Below are 26867 nucleotides of genomic sequence, written 5' to 3' on the forward strand. Positions count from 1 at the left end.
ACGTGCGGAGAAGTGAATCCGAGACGATATTCGGGAGAATAGATGGCGGGGGAGGGGGGCCTCCGTCGGCCGCTTCTGGCAAGTGATAGAGCCGCGGAGCACAAAATCGTACCTTTTAGAAGTTGGCTCCGCTGAAGGACGTCACTCGCTCCAGTGGCTAAGCGGGGGGTGGAATCCTCCCGGGACAGTGTGGTGTCAGGACCCTCGGGGTCACCGAAAGACCGGGGGTGCCTGAGTGCGGCAGAGCTCCCAGGTATCGGAGCGGGGAAGCCGGCTGCAGAGACGGAGTGGAGGCACGGGCTCTCAGCTCGGGGTTGCCATAAACTGTGATCCGCAGCCCAGTCGGGCCACTGCTCCTCCAGCAGAGACCCAACAAGCATCAGATCCAGGGAGACTCCCCTTCCTCCCCCAGGAGGAGTGGTGCGGGAGCGCACCGCAGGGATCTGCTGGGTTTGGAGACTCCATATGGGGTTGGGTACCAGAGGTAGAAACACTTGGTCACAGGCCAGGTGAGTGCGGAGTGCGGCCAGAGACCGGGGACACGGGAGTGACCGACTGCTTTTCTCCGGGGGCGCACTGAGGAGCGGGGCCCCGAGTTCTCGGCTCCTCTGGGCGGAGATTAGAAGGCCGCCATTTTCACTCTCATCCTCCAAAGCTGTACGGAGAGCTTGCAGGGAACAAAAGCTCCCGAGAGCAAACCCGAGCAGCTTGCTTAGCCCAGACCAGCAAGGGCGGGGCAATTCTGCCTCCGGCAAAGACATTTGGGAACCACGGCAACAGGCCCCTCCCGCAGAAGATCAGCTCGAACAGCCAGCAAGCGAAGACCAAGTTTACCGATCAAGGAGAACGGGAGAACTCCAGCGCTAGGGGAATACTGCACATAGAATTCATGGCTTTTTATTTTATCATGATTCATTAGTCTTTCAAAGTTAATTTTTTTAACTGTCTTTTTTTTTTTATTTTTCTTTTTCCTTTTTTCAACCAACATCTTATCAATCCCTTTAAAAAAAAACATTTTTATTTTTCATTTTTAGAGTCATATGCTATCCCTTCATAGTAGTTACCCTTGTTTTTGGCATACATATATATATATAAGTTCTCTCTTTAAAATTTTGAGATAGAGTTTCTTCTAACAGATCAAATTATACCCTAAATCTCTAGTGTATGGCTTTGTTCTGGTCTCCTGCCTGATCACATTCTCTCCTCTTTTCTTTTTTCTTCTCTTTCTTTTTTTTAAATCTTTTCTTTTTTCAAACAACTTCTTATCAATTCCTTTTATAAAATTTTTTATAATTTTCATCTTTACAGTCATATTCCATCCCTTCATCATATCAACCCTTGTTTTGTACATATATAAGTTTTCCTTTCTTTAAAATTTTGGGAGGCACACTTTCTTCCAACAGACCAAAATACACCCAAAATCTAGTGTGTGGCACTGATCTATGCACCAGCCTGATCATATTTGATCATATTCTGTTTTTTTTAGTTTTGTTCTGTTTGTGCTTGTTTTTATCTTTTTCTTTTTCTTGTTTTTTTCCCTTTCTTTTTCTTTCTTTTTCTTTCTTTTCCCCTGGTTTCAGGTCTTTTCTGATTTGTTTAGAATATATTTTCTGGGGATGTTGTTACCCTGTTAGCATTTTGTTCTCTCATTCATCTATTCTCCTCTGGACAAAATAACAAGATGGAAAAAATCACCTTAACAAAAAGAACAAGAGGTAGTACCATCTGCCAGGGACCTACTCAATACGGACATTAGTATGATGTCGGACCTAGAGTCCAGAATCGTGATTTTAAAGATACTAGCTGGGCTTGAAAAAACCATGGAAGTTATTAGAGAAACACTTTCTGGAGAAATGAAAGAACTAAAATCTAACCAAGTCGAAATAAAAAAGGCTATTCGTGAGGTGCAATCAAAAATGGGGGCACTAACTGCTAGGATAAATGAGGCAGAAGAGAGAATCAGCAATATAGGAGACCAAATGATGGAAAATAAAGATGCTGAGAAAAGAGAGATAAACAACTACTGGATCATGAGGGCAGAATTCGAGAGATCAGCAATACCATAAGACAAAACAACATTAGAATAAGTGGGATCCCAGAAGAAGGAGAAAGAGAGAGGGGGGCAGAAGGTATATTGGAACAAATTATAACTGACAACTTCCCTAGGGTGGGGACGGAAACAGGCATCAAAATCCAGGAGGCACAGAGAACCCCTCTCAAAATCAATAAAAATAGGTCAACACCCCGACATCTAATAGGAAAACTTACGAGTCTTAGAGACAAACAGAAAATCCTGAAAGCAGCTTGGGAGAAGAGATATGTAACCTACAATGGTAGAAACGTTAGACTGGCAACAGACCTATCCACAGAGACCTGGCAGGCCAGAAAGGACTGGCATGATATCTTCAGAGCACTAAACGAGAAAAATATGCAGCCAAGAATACTATATCCAGCTAGGCTGTCATTGAAAATAGAAGGAGAGATAAAAAGCTTCCAGAACAAACAAAAACTAAAGGAATTTGCAAACACAAAACCAGCCCTACGAGAAATACTGAAAGAGGTCCTCTAAGCAAAGAGAGAACCTAAGAGCAGCATAGACCAGAAAGGAACACAGACAATATACACTAACAATCACCTTACAGGCAATACAATGGCACTAAATTCATACCTTTCAATAGTTACCCTGAATGTAAATGGGCTCAATGCCCCAATCAAAAGACACAGGCTATCAGATTGGATTAAAAAACAAGACCCATCGACATGCTGTCTGCAAGAGACTCATTTTAGACCCAAAGACACCTCTACATTGAAAGTGAGGGGGTGGAAAACCATTTAGCATGCTAACGGACACCAAAAGAAAGCTGGGGTGGCAATCCTTATATCAGACAAATTAGATTTTAAAACAAAGACGGTAATAAGAGATGAGGAAGGACACTATATCCTACCTAAAGGGTCTATCCAACAAGAAGATCTAACAATTGTAAATATCTCTGCCCCTAACATGGGAGCAGCCAATTATATAAGGCAATTAATAACAAAAGCAAAGAAACACATTGACAACAATACAATAATAGTGGGGGACTTTAACACCCCCCTCACTGAAATGGACAGATCATCGAAGCAAAAGATCAACAAGGAAACAAAGACTTTAAATGACACACTGGACCAAATGGACTTCACAGACATATTCAGAACATTCCATCCCAAAGCAACAGAATACACATTCTTCTCTAGTGCCCATGGAACATTCTCCAGAATAGATCACATCCTAGGTCACAAATCAGGTCTCAACTGGTACCAAAAAATTGGGATTATTTCTTGCATATTTTCAGACCACAATGCTTTGAAACAAGAACTCAATCACAAGAGGAAAGTCAGAAAGAACTCAAATACATGGAGGCTAAAGAGCATCCTACTAAAGAATGAATGGGTCAACCAGGAAATTAAAGAAGAATTAAAAAATTTCATGGAAACCAATGAAAATGAAAACACAACTGTTCAAAATCTTTGGGATACAGTAAAGGCAGTCCTAAGAGGAAAGTATATAGCAATACAAGCCTTTCTGAAGAAACAAGAAAGGTCTCAAATACAACCTACCCCTACACCCAAAGGAGCTGGAGAAAGAACAGCAAATAAAGCCTAAACCCAGCAGGAGAAGAGAAATAATAAAGATCAGAGCAGAAATCAATGAACTAGAAACCAAAAGAACAGTAGAACAGATCAACGAAACTAGGAGCTGGTTCTTTGAAAGAATTAACAAGACTGATAAACCCCTGGCCAGACTTATCAAAAAGAGAAATGACCCAAATCAACAAAATCATGAATGAAAGAGGAGAGATCACAACCAACACCAAAGAAATAAAAACAATTATAATACATATTATGAGCAACTCTATGCCAGCAAATTAGATAACCTGGAAGAAATGGGTGCATTCCTAGAGATGCATCAACTACCAAAACTGAACCAGGACGAAATAGATAACCTGAACAGACCTATAACCACTAAGGAAATTGAAGGAGTCATCAAAAATCTCCCAACAAACAAAAGCGCAGGGCCAGATGGCTTCCCAGGGGAATTCTACCAAACGTTTAAAGAAGAATTAATACCTGTTCTTCTGAAATTGTTCCAAAAAATAGAAATGGAAGGAAAACTTCCAAACTCGTTTTATGAGGCCACCATTACCTTGATCCCAAAACCAGACAAAGACCCCATCAAAAAGGAGAATTACAGACCAGTATCCTTGATGAACATGGATGCAAAAATTCTCACCAAAATACTAGCCAATAGGATCCAACAGTACATTAAAAGGATTAATCACCACGACCAAGTGGGATTTATTCCTGGGCTGCAAGGTTTGTTCAACATCTGCAAATCAATCAACGTGATACAATACGTTAACAAAAGAAAGAACAAGAATCGTATGATCCTCTCAATAGATGCGGAAAAAGCATTTGACAAAGTACAGCATCCTTTCTTGATCAAAACTCTTCAGAGTATAAGGATAGAGGGTATATACCTCAATATCATAAAAGCCATCTATGAAAAACCTACAGCAAATATCATTCTCAATGGGGAAAAACAGAGCTTAACCCCTAAGGTCAGGAAAGCGGCAGAGATGTCCAGTATCACCACTGCTATTCAACATAGTATTAGAAGTCCTAGCCACAGCAATCAGACAAGAAAAAGAAATCAAACACATCCAAATGGGCAAAGAAGAAGTCAAACTCTCACTCTTTGCAGATAATAATGGAATCTACACATTCAATGCAATCCCCATCAAAATACCATCCACTTTTTTCAAAGAAATGGAACAAATAATCCTAAAATTTGTATGGAACCAGAAAAGACCCCGAATAGCCTGAGGAATGTTGAAAAAGAAAAGCAAAGCTGGCGGCATCACAATTCCAGACTTCCAGCTCTATTACAACGCTGTCATCATCAAGACAGTATGGTACTGGCACAAAAACAGACACATCGATCAATGGAACAGAACCGAGAGCCCAGAAATGGACCCTCAACTCTCTGGTCAACTCATCTTTGACAAAGCAGGAAAGAATGTTCAATGGAAAAAAGAGTCTCTTCAACAAATGGTGTTGGGAAAATTGGACAGCCACATGCAGAAGAATGAAACTGGACCATTTCCTTACACCACACACAAAAATAGACTCCAATTGTTTGAAAGACCTCAACGTGAGACAGGAGTCCATCAAAATCCTAAAGGAGAACACAGGCAGCAACCTCTTCGACCTCAGCCGCAGCAACTTCTTCCTAGAAACATCACCAAAGGCAAGGGAAGCATGGGCAAAAATGAACTATTGGGACTTCCTCAAGATAAAAAGCTTTTGCACAGCAAAAGAAACAGTCCACAAAACCAAAAGACAACCGACAGAATGGGAGAAGATATTTGCAAATGACATATCAGATAAAGGGCTAGTATCCAAAATCTATAAAGAACTTATCAAACTCAACACCCAAGGAACAAATAATCCAATCCAGAAATGGGCAGAAGACATGGACAGACATTTTTCCAAAGAAGACATCCAAATGGCTAATAGACACATGAAAAAGTGCACAACATCGCTCAGCATCAGGGAAATCCAAATCAAAACCTCGATGAGATACCACCTCACACCAATCAGAATGGCCAAAATTAACAAGTCAGGAAATGACAGATGTTGTTGGGGATGCAGAGAAAGGGGAACCCTCCTACGCTGTTGGTGGCAATGCAAGTTGGTGCAACACTCTGGAAAACAGTATGGAAGTTCCTCAGAAAGTTGAAAATAGAGCTATCATACAATCCAGCAATTGTACTATTGGATATTTACCCCAAAGATACAAATTAGGGATCCGAATGGGTACATGTACCCCGATGTTCATTGCAGCAATGTCCACAATAGCCAAACTGTGGAAGGAGGCAAGATGTCCATCGACAGATATATGGATAAAGAAGAAGTGGTATATATACACAATGGAATATTATGCAGCCATCAAAAGAATGAGATCTTGCCATTTGCAATGATGTGGATGGAACTGGAGGGTGTTATGCTGAGTGAAATATGTCAATCAGAGAAAGACATATATCATATGACCTCACTGATATGAGGAATTCTTAATCTCCAGAAACAAACTGAGGGTTGCTCGAGTGGTGGGGGGGTGGGAGGGATGGGGTGGCTGGGTGATAGACATTGGGGAGGGTATGTGCTATGGGGAGTGCTGTGAATTGTGCAAGACTGTTGAATTACAGATCTGTACCTCTGAAACAAATAATGCAGTATATATTAAGAAAAAAAAAAAAAAGAAGAAGATCGCAGGAGGGGAAGAATGAAGGGGGGGAATCAGAGGGGGAGATGAACCATGAGAGATGATGGACTCTGAAAAACAAACAGGGTTCTAGAGGGGAGGGGGGTGGGGGGAATGGGTTAGTCTGGTGATGGGTATTAAAGAGGGCACGTTCTGCGTGGAGCACTGGTTGTTATGCACAAACAATGAATCATGGAACACTACATCCAAAACTAATGATGTAATGTATGGTGATAAACATAACAATAAATGTAAAAAAAAAAGGGGGGGGAAAAAGTGATGCTAGAGTATTAATATCCTGGTATTACCAGCAATCCAAGGGACTAATGCTACCTAAAAAACAAGGGTGCTCTCCAGATACTTAAAGGGGGATAAATGTTGCCCCTGTGATTGGAATCATGCAACTGCCACAAGCCCAATTTATAGTTTCAAAATGATAATATGGAAGACAAAATAATTGTAACTTTTCAAGTCTTTCATTTATGTTAATTTCCAAAATTATGGTACAAAATTGATTATAATGGGAAGGTCCTTGATCATATCTTATTTGGTACAGTTGTTTTATCCCAAGATTTACAAAACAACACCTATGTTGTTTCTTGTGTTTTAAAAATGTGAATTTTGTCTAAATTTACATATTGGTATGGTTGGTGCCAATAGGATCCAATGCCTAGAAGGAAAGTTTTTACACAGTTGCTGGAAGAAAAACAAGAATAAAGAAAAGCCTTTTGCAGTGGGTGGCCTGATGAGTTTTGCTGTCATATTAGTCTGATAGTATAGGGACAAGAAGGAGAAAAATTGCTACTTCTCACCCATGTTATAAGGCCTCCCTATAATTAATGTCTAGCTATCTTTGTGTAGATTTCTGATTTTTGCATAGGATGAGTTTCTAAGACTCTTGATCACATTGGAGTTAAGAATTATTCAAGGTAAAAGGTACAGGGATGCCTGGGTGGCTCAGTTGGCTAAGCGTCTGCCTTCAGCTCAGGTCATGATCCCAGTGTCCTGGGATCGAGTCCTGCATTGGGCACCTTGCTCATTGGGGAGTCTCCTTCTCCATCTGCCTTTGCCTGCCACTCCCCCTGCTTGTGCTCTCTTTCTGACAAATAAATAAATAAAATCTTAAAAAAAGTTACAAGGTACAATAGCATGTCGCTTTTACCTATGACATGATGAAATAAGATAGAAAATATAAGAAAACTTGTTTAAAATTATTAAAACCATGTGTTGTCCTAGAGTTAGCTTTGCTGTTACTCTACAACAGGAAAAAATAGTATTAAAAGGACAAATACTGCTCAAAGGTTGTTGGCTGTACCTGTGCTTCTAGAAAGTTCCTTGCTGCTTTTTGGTCCTCCTCTTTATGCCATATTCCCCAAGTTGTTCAGAAAGATAAAGTCCTCTCAGGTTCAGCCAGTGTGGTTTGTTTTTATCTAAGGGGCATCAGTTAAGTATTCACTGTATCCAGCAGCATAGGCAGGATGCTGAAACCCTGAAGACAGGCGTGTAAGTCATAGTGATGCCTTTCAGGAGTGTAAGATCTAATGGGGGAAATATGCCTATGAAATTGCACAGAGCTTTGCATTTTTATAAAGGTAAAACAACAAATAGTAATGGACTATGTTCCAAGAGGTTCAGAGAAGGTGTGGATTGTCAAGTTAGAAGGGTCAAGGAGGCCTTTCTTAAAGAGATGGTGTTTAAGTTTGGTACCTGCATTTGCCACTGCCCATTGTAAAAGTCAGAAAAAGGGAAAACTTTGGTAATAAATTGTAAAACTTACTGTACAGTAACTGGCCTCTGAAATAATTTGTTTTTCTCTCCTTTCCTTTACTTCCATAAAAGTTCATATTTTCTAAAGTATATCCCTCTCTAGAGAGCTTTTCTAATGAACTGTGTTATGAAAGTGGGATACTGTCTCACATCTGAAACAAAAATCATTACAGTTTAAAGAATAAACATCTTAGAAAAATTTTATTTCATAAGGACTTCCTCATTAGTACTTGTCTATGCTTATTAGTACCGTTGCACGCAGAGCACTGTATTTACCCTGCCTTGAAGAAGTTGATTTTGCACTGGTATAGTCATGAATGCATCTGAGAGATACAGACTTGGGCAAGGCAAGAGCACGTGTGCATACGTGTGTGTGTGTATGTGCACGTGCATGTATTTGTGGTTGCGGGTGGGAAGAAAAGATGTATTTCAGGGACAGAAGGAGTCATGCAGAGATGCCTTAAATAAGCTGTTGACTTACATGTACAAGAAGAAATTTAGCAATTAATCGTGACCTAGTTCTGTGTGAAGAACTACAACAGTATTCAGTGACACTTAGGATGGTGGGCAAGTGGTGTCCCTTTAGAAGCTTCTTGGACCTCTGCCCATCTGCTCTATTTCACTCTAACCATATATGTGGCCAGTAGGCTTCCTGTTAGGGCCATCTCAATAAATCATTGCATAACTTAGCTTTGCTTTGCTGAAGAGGTACGCTTCAATTACAGTAATACCTTAATTCCGAAAAAGGGAAGACAACAAGATGACAAAGGTAAGAGAGCTCGGAAATAGAACAGAGAGCACTAGTGTTAGAAGCTCTAAGCTGGCAGCTATTTCACAGTAAATACCAATATGGAATGAAAAGGGAGGGTAGGAAAACTAAGTTTTAAACACTAGTCTCCAAAGCCAGTGTATATGCTTTCCAAGTTTCCAGAATGAACTTGGGAATGTTTTCTCCCTGGAGAAAGTCCTTTTTTTCTTAATTTTATTTTATTATGTTATGTTAGTCACTGTACAATACATCATTAGTTTTTGATGTAGTGATCCACAATTGTTTGTTTGCATATAACACCCAGTGCTCCATGCAGTACGTGCCCTCCTTAATACCCATCACCAGGCTAACCCATCCCCCCACCCCCTCCCCTCTAAAACCCTGTTTGTTTCTCAGAGTCCATAGTCTCTCATGGTTCATCTCTCCCTCCGATTCCCACCCCCTTCATTTTTCCCTTCCTTCTCCTCATGTCCTCCATGCTGTTCCTTATGTTCCACAAATAATTGAAACCATATGATAATTGACTTTCTCTGCTTATTTCACTTAGCATAATCTCCTCCAGTCCCATCCATGTTGATGTAAAAGTTGGGTATTCATTCTTTCTGATGGCTGAGTGATATCCCATTGTATATATGGACCATGTCTTCTTTATCCATTCATCTGTTGAAGGGCATCTTGGCTCATTCCACAGTTTAGCTATTGCGGACAATGCTGCTATGAACATTGGGGTTCATGTGGCCCTTCTTTTCACTACATCTGTGTCTTTGGGGTAAATACCCAGGAGTGCAATTGCTGGGTCATAGGGTAGCTCTATATTAATTTTTTGAAGCACCTCCACACTGTTTTCCAAAGTGGCTGTACCAACTTGCATTCTCACCAACAGTGTAAGAGGGTTCCCCTTTCTCCACAACCTCTCCAACATTTGTTGTTTCTTTCCCTGTCCATTTTTTCCATTCTAACTGGTGTAAGGTGGTATCTCAATGTGGTTTTCATTTGAATTTCCCTGATGGCTAATGATGGTGAGCATTTTTTCATGTGTCTGTTAGCCATTTGTATGTCATCTTCAGAGAAGTGTCTGTTCATGTCTTCTGCCCATTTTTTGACTTGATTATTTCTTTTTGGATGTTGAGTTTGAGAAGTTCTTTATAGATTTGGATACCAGCCCTTTATCTGTAGTGTCATTTGCAAATATCTTCTCCCATTCTGTGGGTTGCCTCTTTGTTTTGTTGGCTGTTCCCTTCGCTGTGCAGAAGCTTTTTATCTTGATAAAGTTCCAAAAGTTCACTTTTGCTTTTGTTTCACTAGCTTTTGGAGTTGTATCTTGAAAGAAGTTGCTGTGGTCGATGTCACAGAGGTTATTGCCTATGTTCTTCTCTAGGATTTTGATGGATTCCTGTCTCACATTGAGGTCTTTCATCCATTTTGAGTTTATCTCTGTGTATGGTATTAGAGAATGGTCGAGTTTCATTCTTCTGCATGTGCCTGTCCAATTTTCCCAGCACCATTTATAGAAGAGACTTTTTTCCATTGCATATTTTTTCCTGCTTTGTCGAAGATTATTTGACCATAGAGTTGAGGGTCCATATTTGGGCTCTCTATTCTGTTCCATTGGTCTACATGTCTGTTTTTGTGCTCGTACCATGCTGTCTTGGTGATCACTGCTTTGTAATATAGCCTGGAGAAAGTCTTACCACCTAAGGAGACAGGCCTTTGAAGACACAAAAGCTTAGGTCGGTTTCCTCCTCTGTGACTTCCTAGATATTCTATGTGTATTACTTTGTTGCTTGGATTGCTAACTGTACCATTCTTAATATCAGAAAAGTAATGTCTACCTTATAATAGCACTGAGAGGGTAAGGAGCATAACATGCAAAATCTTTGACCGTGTATGCATCCCGCATATGAATTAAATAAACAGTAGTTAACTTTTCTAGGCAATTTGGGATTGAAAAAATTTAGCACTACCTGTATGATCTCATTTAGCCTCAGATAAAATTTTAAAATAGTTACTTTCATACCCATTTCAGAGATTAGAAAACTAAAGCATGGAAAATTAAGTATCTTTCCCAGGTTATAGAAACAAGAAGTAACTGAGCCAGAATTCAAACTGAGGCTATCTACCCACAGACCTTCTGCGCTACTCAGTAAATAGTGACTATAAGTAATGTTATGACTACTAATTCTGTCTTCTCCTACTGCGGTAGTGTCACATCTGATGCTCTTCTTAACTTTACCTTGAAAAAAAAATCCTTAACTTAGCACTTTCTTTTAGGATTATCACTTTTTAATGATTATCTGTTTATAAGGGATTAGCTTATCATAGAACTTGTTGCAAACAATTATTGATATTGTCCGAATGCTTGAGAGATTTTAAGATCCAAGTTAAAAATATTTAAATGCCAACATATTCATTTTTTATAACTCTAGGCAACAAAATGGATATATGCACAATTTATGTACGTAATAAACTCTGTGTAAACACTTGCTGGTGACCTACTTTCCTCCAAGTCTGTCTCATTTTTTAAATCTGTGCTCTTTTTGCATCAGGAAAAATCTCTTTTTTTCCCTCTCCCCTAGTTTCCTCCTCCTTGTCAATTGGAACTAACAAATGCAGTAGAATGCACTTCATGTCACACAGTGTGTGACACAGTATTGTCACAGTGTCACACAGTATTGAACCCAACTGTCTCATCCTAGGCAATGAGTCTGTGTGTAATATCCATTTCTTTACCTGGGAAAAGTTTTGGAAAATAAGCCTTCTTTTTGTAGCCTTTTATTTGAGAGCTTAGCAGAAATAACACAAAACAATTCACCATCAAAATTTCTAGAAAATCAATGCACAGTTTAGCTGTCTCTGCCCTCCATATTTTATTAGATATTACAATGCCCTTCTTTCTATAAAGAAGAGTGCTGCCTTACTTCCATAACTTTCTCTATGTTCCAGCTAATACTTCACCTTAGTAGAAGGATATTGGATGCTAGGAGCTCATCTAAGTTCATCTTGTACTGATTCATGGATTTATTCATCCAAAATATTACACAGCCTTTAGAAAGTAGTTCTGTATGTTCTGACATGAAAAGATGCTCAAGACATGTTAGGTAAAAAAAAAAAAAAAAAAAGTTGCAAGACAATATGTTTACTAGGGTCATAATTTTTCTTTTTCAAAAGAAGTAAAATGATTCTATGTAAATATGTACCTATAGAAAAACTCTGGAAGGATGTGTTCTAAAATGTTAACATTAGTTACCTACCTCTGAGAAATACTTGGGTATAAGGACAGTCAGGGAGAGGATGAAGCATTCTTTGTTATTCATACACTTCTGTATTGTTCAGTTTTGTATGGTTATTTAATGTTACTTAGCACTACTACCTTAATCGGAAATAAGCAATTTATCATACCTGTTATTATAGGATTCTGTGCTTATACAAAGAACAATGGAGCATTTCAGAACTTGGTGATACTACAATGTTAACACATGGGATAAGATAAGTGAAAACAGCAATTATAACACAGAGAGAAAAAAATAACAAGTTCCATAAGAGAAGCACACGTATATTTGAGATTAGGAGAAAAATACATCTTACTGTGCATGTTAAGGAAATAAAAAAAGATAAATGGCGTTCAGTTGACAGTGAAAAGTTTTTAGCAGGCAGAATTGTTTTACTTGAAGGAATGTCTGTTTTTTCTCCTTTCTGTTGCTAGTGCCTAGAATATAGTAGGTGCCCCATAAATGCGGCTTATAGAAAGACGAAAGAAGGAAGGGGAGAGATATGAAGTATAACGGAATAATCATCTGCTCATAGAAATTTAGAGCTAGGTGGGATATAGAGATTAGCTCATTTTGTTCTTCAGTGCTCTCCAGAAGAACAATAGGATTCCAGCATGGTGCCCTGTGATGGATGGGACTTCACCCAAGTTCCACCCTGAAACTTTTATTTCATCTACTTTTATTACTAGAAAGTTAATGATCTAGTTCAACCCTTATTTTAGCCATGAAATACATTTTCATATGTGTGAACTGTTTCCTCTGTTACAGGGATAGGTAGTGGTACATGCACTTGAACCCAGAATTTCTGAATTCTTAGGAGTTCTTAGTAGTGCCTTTTCAATGAATACAAGCCTGGGCAAAACAGCTAGCTTGTCCAAAGTTATGGGGCGTGAAGCATATTTAAATATAAGATGTATTTAGGAACAGTGAACAGCTCAGATTGAATAGAACACATGACTTATACTGGGGATTCATAAGAAAAAATCCAGGTTCTACTTCAGAGCCACAAAGAAGAGTAATGAGAAGTATATGCATGAGGATGTTTCATGAGGTAGGGGAAGGAGTGACTTCTGCTTTTCACTAAAATGAAGGAAAAGAGACCAGATCTAGCTTCCTGCCTAAAACGTCTAAAAAAAAAAAAAAAAAAAAACGAGATAAATGACAACAATGAACAAGACATTGAATATTGAGCCACAAAGGATAGTGACTCTTGAAAGACAATGAAAGGGGCGCCTGCGTGCCTCAGTTGGTTAAGTGTCTGCCTTCAGCCCAGGTCATGATCCCAGGGTCCTGGGATCAAGCCCATGTTGGGCTCCCTGCTCAGCGGGGAGCCTGTTTCTCCCTCTCTCTCTGCCCCTCCCCCGGGCTTGTGCTCTCTCTCTCTGACAAATAAATAAACAAAATCTTAAAAAAAAGAAAGAAAGAAAGAAAGAAAAAGAAAGAAAGAAAGAAAGAAAGAAAAGAAAGAAAAAGAAAGAAAGAAAAGAAAGAAAGAAAGAAAGAGAAAGAAAGAAAGAAAGAAAGAAAGAAAGAAAGAAAGAAAGAAAGAAAAAGGAAGGAAGGAAGGAAGGAAGGAAGGAAGGAAGAAGGAAGGAAGGAAAGGAAAGGAAAGAAAGAAAGAAAGAAAGAAAGAAAGAAAGAAAGAAAGAAAGAAAGAAAGAAAGAAAGAAAGAAAGAAAGAAAGAAAGAAAAAGGAAGGAAGGAAGGAAGGAAGGAAGGAAGGAAGGAAGGAAGGAAGGAAAGGAAGAAAGAAAGGAAGAAAGAAAGAAAGAAAGAAAGAAAGAAAGAAAGAAAGAAAGAAAGAAAGAAAGAAAGAAAGAAAGAAGAAAAGAAAGAAAGAAAGAAAGAAAGAAAGAAAGAAAGAAAGAAAGAAAGAAAGGAAAGAAAGACAATGAGAGACAATTGAGAGCACCAGATGTGAATTCTGCAGTTGTTTCAAGCTGCCTGCCTGCTGTGAGATTTTAGGATCTGGTATGAAAAGGGGGAACTGATGCAGAGAGGCCATCAAGGGAGCTAGATCAAAGAGGCAGGGTATCAGGACTGAGAGAACTTCAGACAGGGATAGCAAAACAGAGAGGGATAAAGAGCAGACTACTACAGAAGTCTGCAGAGGTTTCTCCTCCGCTTTCCAGCTGCTGCGTGAATGGGTGTGAAGAAATACTCTGGCGGCCGGGGACTATCCTAAAGGATAGAAGGAATGCTACCCGGCCTCACCCTTACTTGAGAATATAGTTCCTCTCCCGCCAGCCAGAGTAGAAGGCCTCATAATTCATGAGGCACATAATTCATGAGTCTATGAAAAGGACTTGCCTCAGCAGGAACAAAATTAGCCCTAAACTAGCCTCTGCTGTATTACCAATAAACAGAAATTAAAAGCCTGATTCAAAAGGATCAAATTATTTCTAAGAAACTTCACTGCCTCCCAGAACAACAACAACAAAACTAGAATTGGTTTTAATTTTCTAAGTAGCTCTCATTTCTCCATTTTTAATCATAAAGATTATTTTGTCAATTGGTGTATTTTACAATTGAGATTTAAATATTTTTATAAGCACAAGTATTTAGAAACCAAAAAAGTTAACATAAAAATAGTAATACATGTTATAATGTAGTTTCTATGACCCCAATTTCATAAACCCCCTAATTAAAAAAATCACAGTCTTTGCTTCTTTTTTTCAACATAAGTAATTGATAAAGTTTGCTCTGATAAAAAAATGCTCAGGCTGAATTTTTGAAATCTGACCCATATGTATTGATTGCTGAATCTTTGGGCACCAACCAGAGTTGTTTGAACTCTTCTTTGGGGCTTACTTGGAGGTGCAAATGATGTGGTTTTGCCTTTTTGATAAATCTGTCCAGAATGTACAGGAGCAAAAAACTCCATTCCCCATGGAGGGTGGATTGCTTCATAAACCCACTGCTCTCCCTTCCTTGAACATGTTGAAGTTCTAGATGCTACTGCTAATTCCACTGTAACAATAAAAATTTGCCTTAAAAAGACTTGTAAGATAATTTATATTCATCTTCATGCTTATGACTGATACTTGCTTCATGAGTTTAAAATTGGGGTCAGAAAATTCCACCGGATACTATGTTTAGGGGGTGGGATTGTGTTTGCTTGTTATTTGCCTGGGTCTATGTAGTCTGTTTAAAGGTCATTTGCTTTAATTCTGTGTAAGTTCTCCAGAATCAGTTGGTATCGAATGATGGCTAATTTGGTAGAGTATGGCCAGCTGAGACGAGAAATGGCAAAGGTGAATGCCACAGAGGAGAGAATGGCTATTAAAACATGTAAAATGAGCATTATTGCACAGTTCAGTTGCGCAATAACACTGAGAATATACAAGCTGAGGTGAATAGGAAAGATGGAGGAGTCTCTATTTTTAAAATTTGCCATTTCTTTCTATGACAAGCATTAGTCAAAAGCCAAGTGTTGTTTAAAGGGTAATATATGGACCAAGATTACCAAGACCAGAGAGGTAGCCTTGACTTATGCTCCAAAACTATCCAAAATGATCTTTCCTGGAGCATAATTTCAGGGGAAAAAAAATGATCAAGTGATGGGATCTAACCTATCAGGTGTTTGCAGAATCATCCAGAAACCGAGAGCCCGGTGCTTTGGAAGTCTCCCCCTTGCATGGCTACACTTTCCAGAAGTGCAGGAGAAAGGGAGCCACTTCAAGAACCCATGTCACTTCCCCAGCAGAGAGGTTTTAGGAGTCAGAGGTCCTAGCTAAATTGTCTAAAGCAGCCTTTTGTTAATAGAGTCAGCAAGCTTCAAGTTATTTCAGCCTGTGAGTTTCTTAATGCCAGAGGCAATCTCTTTGCCTCCTTTCCAATGAAACTGAAAAAAAAATTATATCTGTTCTGCAAGTCTTGCAGATTTAAAAGTTTTCGTATTGAAGGTGAGCCCCCTCATAAGAGAGTTCAACAAAATTTTTCTTGAATATAAAAATCTCACAGTTGATAGATGAAGATAAAGTATCATCTCCTCAAGCTGTATGGTCCAAATCTATTGCTGAAGCATCTGTGAATGGTGAATATTTCTAGCTTTTCTTTGTCTTAATAAGAACATTAATAATGAAAACTTCAACCCTTCTCGGCCTAATATAAGATATTCCCTTTGTTTACTGATTGAATTATCTTCAGATAATCTGCTGATTTTCCAAGTCATTCTTTACTGTTCATCCAAGGGGAACCAAAATTTGTGGAGTAGCTAATAGGTGCTAGACACAATCATGAATGTTCACAGTTATACTTAAGGCGACCTTAAGATAATGCTATTTCATCTAAGGGAACTGAAGTTTGATGAGGTTAAGCATTTTCCCTAGTAAGAAATGTGCCAGAACCTCAGGCCATTCTTTTCTCTCAAAGGAAAGATGAAGAAGAGGGGACAGAGCTGCATGGATGAGGGCCTTGGGCCTAAATTCTATAGACCTGATCCAGTAGGTCAGTTTTTCTTGGGTTTGATTACCTGTATCAAGACTGCTCTTTGTTGGGAGTGAAGTATATTCCTCATTAGAATGAAAAGACTAAAAATGTATGTTAACATTCCAAAGACTTCCGCCTTCATCATGTTCACACCCACCCTGTTCATACCCCTCTCCTCCCACCATCACCAAATGAAGCCAGTTTCAAATGGTGGAACCCAGATTATATCAGAATCTATATGATGTCTGACATGTCCCATTTAAATGAATTGGATAAAACCTCTCTTGGGTCTAACCAGGAAATTTTGTTTCAGTTGTCCTTAACTCTGTTTTAAAGCCTCCTGATAATACAGGGAAACCCAAACGTAGCCCACAAGTGAGTTCTTAGAATTGCATTTTCGTTGGCAGGTAGATGGTTTTGCTTCATACTGGAATGGAGGGTAATGGAGAATAGTGGTTAAGAATATGGGTTTTGAAGTCAGGCAACTGAGAATTGTAATCTTGTACAGTCTTTTGTGTGGTTGTGAGCAGTTATTTAAACTCTTCAAGCGTCGATGTGTTCCTCAACACTTGGGGAGAAAATAGCCTGGCTGCAGAGATGCGGTGAGGACAGAACGTTACAAGTGCACGCAGCTCTTGCAGAACAGCTAACCCTCAGCTGCTGAGCATTTCCTCCTCTCAAGGAGTCAGCTGAGACTTTGCACGTATCAGCTCATAGAGAACAGCAGCAGGAGGTAGATGTGATCTTGTTGCCATTTTACACTTAAGAAAGCTGAGGTTTACAGAAGTTTATATGAAACATGACTCTAGTTACATCATGACGACCGGGTATGAATGCAAGTTTATATCTACTGTTGATCTGTGACACTTAAGCACGGTCCTCGTCATCCTACACCTGCGATCCTCATGTCACCTTGAAGTAAGGAGGTGTGTAATTCCTAATATAGGGGGTTAGTAATAGAGGCTCTGGCTTGTTAAAAGACTTGTTTATGGTCACATGGTTGGTAAAAGGTGGAGTCGGGATTAGAACCCAGGTCTGTTTGATACTTCCTTGTCTTCACTACTGTTATCTCCCTCTGCTTCACCTCCTGGAATCTCCATCTGAATACACTCGATATGTGATGGGACTCTTTCTACAATGCAGAACCCCTGTTGTCTCTGTCCAGCATCGACCCCTTCAGTGACTCCAAATTACCTACAGAGTAAAATCAAATACCTCTGTAGAACTTATCTGACTCTACCTGGTTGGAATCCTGCCTCCTTCTGCCTCTCACCTCTTGGTGCATTGCCTGCTAACCCCCTTGGGTGTATCCTACAGCGTAATGCACTGCTTCCAACTCCCCCACACTTGTCGGGGTATTTTAGGTCTCTCCGCTTTGCTTCGTGCCTGGAAGGCATTTACCCATCCACGTTGAGACCTCATATTCATTTTCAAAACCTTTTCTGAAATCCTGGTCCACAAGTAACACAGACGCCTCCCATGGTGGTGTCCATCATGATTGATTGGCAGTCCTAACTGCCGCTTTCAGTATTCACCAAGGCTCTGGCTACTAGGCTATGTTGCCTCTGGAGTGCTCCCAGCCAAGGGCTGCTACTAGCTCAGGTCTATTTTGGTGAAACACAGGACTCCCCTCTTGGGGTACTCTAGCTCAGGGATGTCCCATCGGCCTAGTGAAATCCTGAAACTGTGCAGCACTTCTAGACTCTTTCTAAACTTCTGTCCTTCCATCCTCCTTTCCCTGTGTCAGACTTCTGCCATATTCTGAAAGCTGCCTTTGTGGCTACTGATCATTCACCCTTTATCCTTCAAAGACATTTTCCCCAATAAATTTCTTTTATGTCTGTTTCCATCTTGATGTGTGCTTCTTGATGGACCTGAACTAACATACCCATGGGGGTGCGCTTCTCTATCCTGTGCATATCACCATCACAAACAAAACATCACATTTATGACTTATTTCTCTTTCCTAATTAGATGGTGAGGGCAGTAAAATCAGGAAAAAAACCATTTTATTACATCATTTATTTTTAGTACTTAACACATTTCTTCATACTTAGTGGATACTTAATAAGCACTTGGTTAAATGAGTGCTAAAAGTGTAATCTCATCTAACATGAGTTTAGGTCAAAACAAGTGAAAACTACATGTTTACTTCCCAGTTAACACCAACAACCAATGTGGAGATACCTGGAAGTTAGCTTAGGGTCACTAATGCTAGGCTTGTGTTTCAGAGTATTACCATGTGGCTTCTATATGCCCAAAATATTTTCTTGAGTTCAGATGAGTTTTTGTGCTTATGAACTTAATTTAACTAAACTGAAATCTTGAAATCTCACTGAATATCTCTCATCACTAAATGAAGCAGCCTTGATTAATCACTCTAAGCATTTCAAAATATTCTGTCAGTTAACCTATATTTAACATAAGCATCTGTAAAATCTATATGAGAGCATTCATTAGAAGGAAAGCATATTCTTGGAGAGCTATAAAATCAGATAGTAATTCTTAATATTTCAAGTGAGGAGTAGGGTATAGAATATTTCTATTTATTACTAGCAAATCTATTATAAATCTGCTCTAATCCATACAGTGATAAAACTTATTTTTTGTCAGGTTGGCTTATATATTTATATATATAAATAGACTTTATATATAAATTAAATAGTCTATTTATAATTGAATTTTCTCTTCACATAAAATTACACTGGTTTAGCAACCTAACTCTAAAATACTATGTCATTGCTTGATACCAGCCAATTCTACTATTTATTTCTCTCCATTTTTCACACTTTGCATCTCTGTTAGGTTTTTTTTCCATGTGTGATCTCTTAAATATGGTTTTTGCTGCTCTTGCACCATGGATGATGAGAATAATAAACATCACTTACTAAGTGTGTATTATATGCACTGAAAATTATGTGTTAAATGCTATCATCCCCATCTTTCAAACAAGATACTAAGGATCAAAGAAGTAAAATAATTTGGAAAGCTACTGCCTTATCAGTGCTTTGAACACAGATCTGCCAGAATTTTGGACTGTCTAATCTTAGTACCGTTGTTTAGTGTTTTGACTATAAGGTTTTAACATTATCTATTGAATATGATTTAATATTAAAAGCACATAGTGATTTTCTAAGAACCTTGAAGTTTTTCTAGAAGCAAAAGAAACCACTTGGGTTTTAATACAAAGGAAAATAATACAATTTGTTATGTGCTTAAGTAACAGGTGGAAAGTGGATAGTATGAAAGATGTAAAGGATGTTAGATGAAGCTAGAAAAAGAGAGGCCCGGAAGCCAGTTATTGACAAGACTTAGCAGGAAGGGATTAAGGTCTAATTTGAGAATATAGGCAAGGGTATGGATAGGTGGGAAAGATTGGAGAAATACTTCTAAACTCAGTGACCCAACAATGTATGAACTATGGGCCTTTGGTCAAATTATTTAGCCACAATGAGTCTGTTTACTCCTCTGTAAAATGGAGATAATAAAATCTATTTCAAAGTGTTATCATGAGCTTTATATAATAGTATATCAGCATGTATTTGGATGGTACATGCTACGAATCTAGGTGCTTTTCTAAGTACTATAAGTACCAAGAATTTATTTATCAAAGCTTCAGTAATGAAGTACTATCATTATCACAGGTTTATAGAAGTCAGGAAACTGAGGCACAGTGAGGCAAAGGAAAAAGTGATGGAGCTGTGGCAGTATAAGATTAAAATAATGTCATATATTATATATCTGATATACAGTCGGTGTTTTATAAATGCCTGCAATTAACCACCTGGGTTAATGTCCTTGAGAGGTAGAACCAAATATGACTCATTTCTGTAATAGGGTAATCTAGCACTTGGTGATTGGATCCTCATGGACACAGTTCAGGTCCTGTTCTTGTGCTGGAAATAAATACAGTGGTGAAATAAACGTGCTCCTGCCTTCATGAGTTTTTTTTTTTTTTTTTCTGGTTGGAACAGATGTTCTGATGACTAGGTGATTGAGTGAAGGAAGCACAGTTGGAAAACTATTTCTAAATTATTTTCTGCAACGTATTTTTTTTTCTGGAAACATTTGCTCAAAAAGCTGCCACAAGAAGAAGACTCTGCAACCTCTCTCTACTGCATTCTCAGTGAGGGCTAGGGGAATAAATTTGCTCCAGATTCTTTCATGAGCTCTTCCCTTTTCACAGAATTAACTTTAAACTCTGGGCTGTTACACGTCCAGTCCTAGCTACAAACTAGCTTCTTCTTTTCTGGTAAATCCTCAGCTCTTAAAATAGTGCCTGAAACAGCGAGCACTCAATTAATGTGTGTTGAATGAATGGATGAGTGAATGAATAAATAAAGGCAATTTTTTTCACTTTGTAGACCATTCATTCCTTACATAGATTAAGATGATTTCTCAGGAAAAATTGAGCATATAAGAATTAATTACTAACTGACATGTGCGCGAGGGTTTATGGTTGTACAGAGAAGATATAGCCGTTTGAGAAAGGTTCTTGAGTCATTTATAACAAGCACTGAGAAGATAATTTTGGCTATGTTTATGTGGGCACCAAAAACTACAGCATTTCTTTGAATTTTGGAATTACGATTATGCCATTTCTGGTGTTTTTTTTTTAATTAAATCTCACTTTCAAAATTCATATCATGAACAATTCTGTAAAAACATTAATGATCAGTATAAATGTGTCACTCAGTGTTACATCATGCCCAACAAATCATGAGAAAACTTCCCTGTGTCCTTCCACCTCGTTATTCTATGTGGACACATATATAGCACATATATAATTATAGCATATATGCTATTTAGAAATTTCCTTGCTTTCACTTGATATTGTATCATAAGCGTGTTTTTACAGCACTATGTAATTATATAATTATCATTTTATATCTGGATGATATTCTATTGACCCCAACTCTACGTGGCTGCCCACCCAATTCACCTTCAGTAGAGTTGTGCAATTTCATCAGTTCCAAATTGTGTCTAAACACATGCATTTGTAAGATACAGTCCTTACATTGTATCATCTTCTAGTTGGAGAAATGCTTGAAATTCATACAAATAAATAATTCTTTCCATTTAAGGGTGAAGATACAAAAACTGTGAGGGGGCAGTAGGAAGCAGAGTAGCCTGTTAGGAAGAATGGTGAGTGCCAAGTAGATGTGAATTGCATTATCTGGGACCATCACTTAATTCCTTTGTACCTCAGTTTCCTTGAGTCTGTCTCACTTAGATTGTATTTTTAAGGAAGTAATGTTTACCTGCCTAAGATATACTACCTGCCTCAAACTAGCCATTGGGATTTTTAAACCAATCTACATAACACAGAATCAAAATCAATCATGTAATGCACTTAGCCTGATAGCGAACATAATGTATGTGTTCAACATATGCTACCTAGCGCTGTGATTATGATTATAATGATCGCTCCTTGGTATGGGACAGGTGTATTCTGAAACTGTCCTTTCGTTTGTTGTCAAGTAGAGTGAATTATCGGTAGGATTTCCTCACCATTCTCTTGGAAATTTTTCCTGTGACAGTTGAGAATCATTGTCGTCTTCTCATCCAAAGGAGAAAGGTCAGAGAAGATTAAGGTATATTTTCCCCCCCTGCCATTATAGCTATTTATCAGAAGGAAGCAGACTGTCAAAACTGGAGGAGGACCCAGGCCTGCTCATTTATCTTTGCCCCCTTCTTCTAGGGCAAGAGCACTACTGATAGAGCATTCTCAAGTGATTCTTTTTAAGTGATTCAAGCAATATCAATCAGACTGGTATTTTTCATAACTATTTTATTGGCTCTTGGTAATCCTAGAGTGAACAACTGCTATTACTCTCCCACATTACAATGAATCAGTTCACAGAAACAATTACAAAGAAGAGTGAATTACTCTTGAGAATGCTTCTCAAGTAAATACCATGAAGTAACCAGGTCCTAAAGAATGTTGCCACAGTATCAGTTACTCCATTTTTTTAACTCATTATTAGGCTTCTAGATACTCACTAAACTTCCTCAGGTGTAAAAGTGACCAGCTTTGGGGAGCTCTATATTGACTCCAAATGATATATTCTGGGAATGGCAACATGACTATAGTTAACAATATTGCATTGTGTGTCAGAAAGTTGCTAAGAGGTACATTTTGAAAGCTCTTACCACAAGGAAAAAATTGTAACAATGCGAGGTTTTGGGTGTTAACTTATTGAGGTAATTATGTATATTGTGGCTATATATATATATATATATATATATATATATATAAATCTTGTATACCTTAAACTTATGCAATGTTATATGCTAATTATATCTCAGTAAAACTGGGGAAATGATTTTGAATTAAAATTGGTTTTTGTAAACAAGCAAAAACCAAAACAGACCCACAGATACAGAGAACAAACTGATGGCTGCTAGAGGGGAGGGAGATGGGTGGGTGGGCAAAATGGGTGAAGGGGAGTGACAAGTACAGGCTTCTACTTATGGAATGAAAAAGTCACCTGGATGAAAGTTACAGCATAGGGAGGGGCGCCTGAGTGGTCAAACAGTTAAGCATCTGACTCAGGTCATGATCTCAGGGTCATGCGACCAAGCCCTGCATCGGGCTCCATGCTTAGTGTGGAGTCTGCTTGAGAGTCTCTCTCTCCCTCTCCCTTTGCCCCTCCCCCCACCTGCTTGCATGCTCTCTGAATAAATAAATAAATCTTAAAAAAAAGAGAAAGTAATAGCATAGGGAATATAGTCAATGTTGTATGGTGCCAGATGGTAGCTATACTTGTGAGCATAGCACAATGTATAGAATTGTCAAATCACTGTGTTAGTCACCTGAAACTAGTGTAACATTGTGTGTCAACACTACTTCAATTTTAAAAAACTGGTTTTTATATTGCAAAGCTGCCTAGATTGACATATGTTTCACCACTTACTAGCTGTGTCCCTGTGCAAATTACTCAATCTCTCTGTGCCTGTTTTCCCATTTTCTATGGAGATAATTATAGAGGCAACCTCACCGGGTTATTTGAGAATTAAAAGAAATAATACAGGAAATCACTTAGAGTAGTACCTGATGTGTAATAAGTGCTCAAAACTGTCAGATATTATTGCTACATTATTAATTTTATTATTAGGATAGGACATATTTTCCTTGCTCTATAAATCTGGCAAATATAAATCACTTATTTTTTAGATGTTAATAATAGTTATTATGGTAGAAAATGGCCTAAGCTCACCACAAATTAACTTTATGAACTAAGTCAGATCTCTGAAAATAACTGAAAAACATGAATGTGTAGATTGTAATACAATACACGATTTGTATCAGGATTGAAGTAAGACTCAACTATGTTGTATATTCAAGTTGTCATGTCTTATTTAGTGCCTTTTGATACTCAAATTACATTTTTTACTGATTGTTTCATTTTATTTACTCAGCTCCCTTGGGAAAGTGATTGAGATGATGTTATCATGTTAGTCTTACTGCTAAGGATCTAGGACTCAGAATGAAGTTACACAAGCAAAATATGGGGAAACAAGAGGTGCACCCTAGGTTTTCTCACATCAAAAGAATAAACTCCTTCAACACAGTATATTTAAGCCCCTCCCATGTATCAGCCATAATTCAAGGCACTAGAAGTACAGCAGTACATAAAATCAATGAAATTCTTGCCCTCATGGAGTTGATTTGCCTTTAATGGGAAGAGAAGAATGGTTTTTTAAACTTATTCTTTTAAAGATTTTATTTATTTATTTGAGAGAGAGGGAAGGGCAGAGGAACAAGTAGACTCCATGCTGAGCACAGAGCCCTACGTGGGGCTCAATCTCATGACCATGACATCATGGCCTGAGTGGAAATCAAGAGTCAGATACTCAACCAACTCAGCCACCCAGGTGCCCTGAGAAGAATCATTTTTAAAAGTTTATATGTGAAAGATGTAGTTTATCAGATGGAACAAGCACTTTAAAGAAAAATTAAGGTATAAACAAGGATAGGCAGTACAAGATACAGGGTGTCCCTCTTTTAAATAGGGCAGACAAAGAAGTTTTACTGAAAAAAGTGAATGGATAGCAGTAAATACCCAGTGGAGGTTTGTAAGAGGTTCATCTGGATCAGCAGAAGAGCATTTCTTGGAGAGGGAACAGCAGAAGCAAAGCCCAAAGGATGAAACATACCTGGGATTTTTGAGCAAAAGCCAGGAGGCCATTGTGGTGTGAGCACAGTGAACAAGAAGAGATGTCTGAGAGCTAACATGGGAGCAGATCATGTAGGATTTTGCTAACCTTTTGGTAATTTTGATTTTTATTAGAACAAGATGGGAGCTACTAGAAGGTTTTGAGAAGAGAAGAGACTTAATCTGATTTATCTTTTAATAGAATTATTCTGGCTACATTTTGAGAATAGACAAAAGGAAGAGATAGAATAAAATAAGAAGACTCCATTGCCCAAAACTTAAAACTACTTACAGTGGCTTGGACCAATATTTTAGAGGTGAGGTTGGGGAGAAGTAGTCCTATTTTAGACACATTTGGGATATCTTTTGAAGTAAGCACCAGTGAGATTTGTTAACATGCTTGATATGGGGTGTGGAGGAAAGAGTGGAGGCAAGGTGACTCTGGGTGTTTTGGAATGAAAAAACAAATGGTAGAATGAAGTTGCCCTTACCTGAGAAGAAATTTTAGGAGGAGCAAACTGGAGCTCAATTTTAGATATACTAATTTTAAATTGCCTATTAGCACTCTAAGTTCGTCTATCAAGTAAACAGTTGACTTAAGTATGGTACTCACGCAGAAGTATGGGCTAAAATAGAAATTTGGGTGTAAAGATATTTAGATTTTTATTTATTTATTTGACACAGAGAGAGAGAGAGTGAGAGAGAGCACAAGCAGGGGGAGTAGGGGAGGGAGAAGCAGGCTCCCCACTGAGCAGGGAGCCCGATGTGGGAATCCATTCCAGGACCCTGGGATCATGACCTGAGCCAAAGGCAGATGCTTAACTGACTGAGCCACCCAAGCATCCCTGGATGTAAAGATATTTAAAATAATAAGCTTGGATTAGCTCTTAAAGGGAGGTGGTCTAATAGAAAATAGGGGATATTCAAGGTGTGAGCCATGGTGCACTGTATTAGTACAAGGCTGGAAAAATGAGAAGAAACCCTCAGAGTAGCCTAGGAAAGTATAACAGATTAGGGAAGGAAAACTGGAGGGAATGATGCTTTAGAAGCCATGTAAATACAATATTTCAATTGAAAAGACATATCTGGTGGGTATGGTGTAAAGTCTTGACTGCGCATTATTACTAAATGCCTGATTTACACCAAGATAAAGTAAGAAGCAATTGTCCATTATATTTGAGCGTCCATTATGTGCACAGGGCAGATAGTGATTAAGGGATAACCAACCAAACAACTTTTACAGATGAAACATTCTTCCTACCTTTAAAGCTCAAAGGCAGGAAGATAGAATTAAGAACACTGCTTAGAAGTCTCATAATAAACAACAAAAAAAACCTCTGTGGGAATATGGATAAGATAAAGATTAAATTTGATAGACAGCTTCAGGGGGAAAAAGTCATATTTGAGCTGGGTATTAATGAGTTTTTTGGGGGTAGGAAATGGGAATGGACAAATAATAATGACATTGCAGGCAGATAAGATCGCATGAGCAATGCCACAGAGGCAGGAAAAGGCAGAGCATGTTCAGGGATGAGTAATAAATTGATTTGCCTAAAATAAAGTGTGCAAAGAAAGGAGTAAATGGTGGTAGATACACCTTTTTGCCTTTATGGAACATCTTGGTCAACAGTCCAGTAGAAAGAAAAATTTGATAAACTAAATATTATGATTACTATCATTTCTTTTTTTTTTTTTTAAAGATTTTTTTTTATGTATTTGAGAGAGAGTGAGAGAAAGAGCACATGAGAGGGGGGAGGGTTAGAGGGAGAAGCAGACTCCCCACTGAACAGGGAGCCCGATGAGGGACTCGATCCTGGGACTCCAGGATCATGACCTGAGCCGAAGGCAGTTGCTTAACCAACTGAGCCACCCAGGCACCCTGATTACTATCATTTCTAAAAAGGTTTTTATATTCTGGAAAACACCTGTCAACCTCCAAAATACAATAGCCAGTTATTTTACTAGCAAGATGAATTTATTTGAGAATAGCAGAGGAACTGTAATTCAGGACAGGCAAACTATGGTGAACTACAGACAAGTCTGAAGAGACAATGGGGTGATCAACTTTAATTAGGCTTTAGGAGGAGATTGGGGAGGCTTGTTTTGAACAAAAGTTCATTAGAGAGGAACAAGTTTGAGCTTGTGGTGGTTTCTCCTTGGCTGCAGGCCGT

The sequence above is a fragment of the Eumetopias jubatus genome, unplaced genomic scaffold (assembly GCF_037043125.1).
Source record: "Eumetopias jubatus isolate StellerSeaLion01/CBP00866 unplaced genomic scaffold, mEumJub1_p1.0 scaffold_13, whole genome shotgun sequence".
NCBI lineage: Eukaryota > Metazoa > Chordata > Mammalia > Carnivora > Otariidae > Eumetopias > Eumetopias jubatus.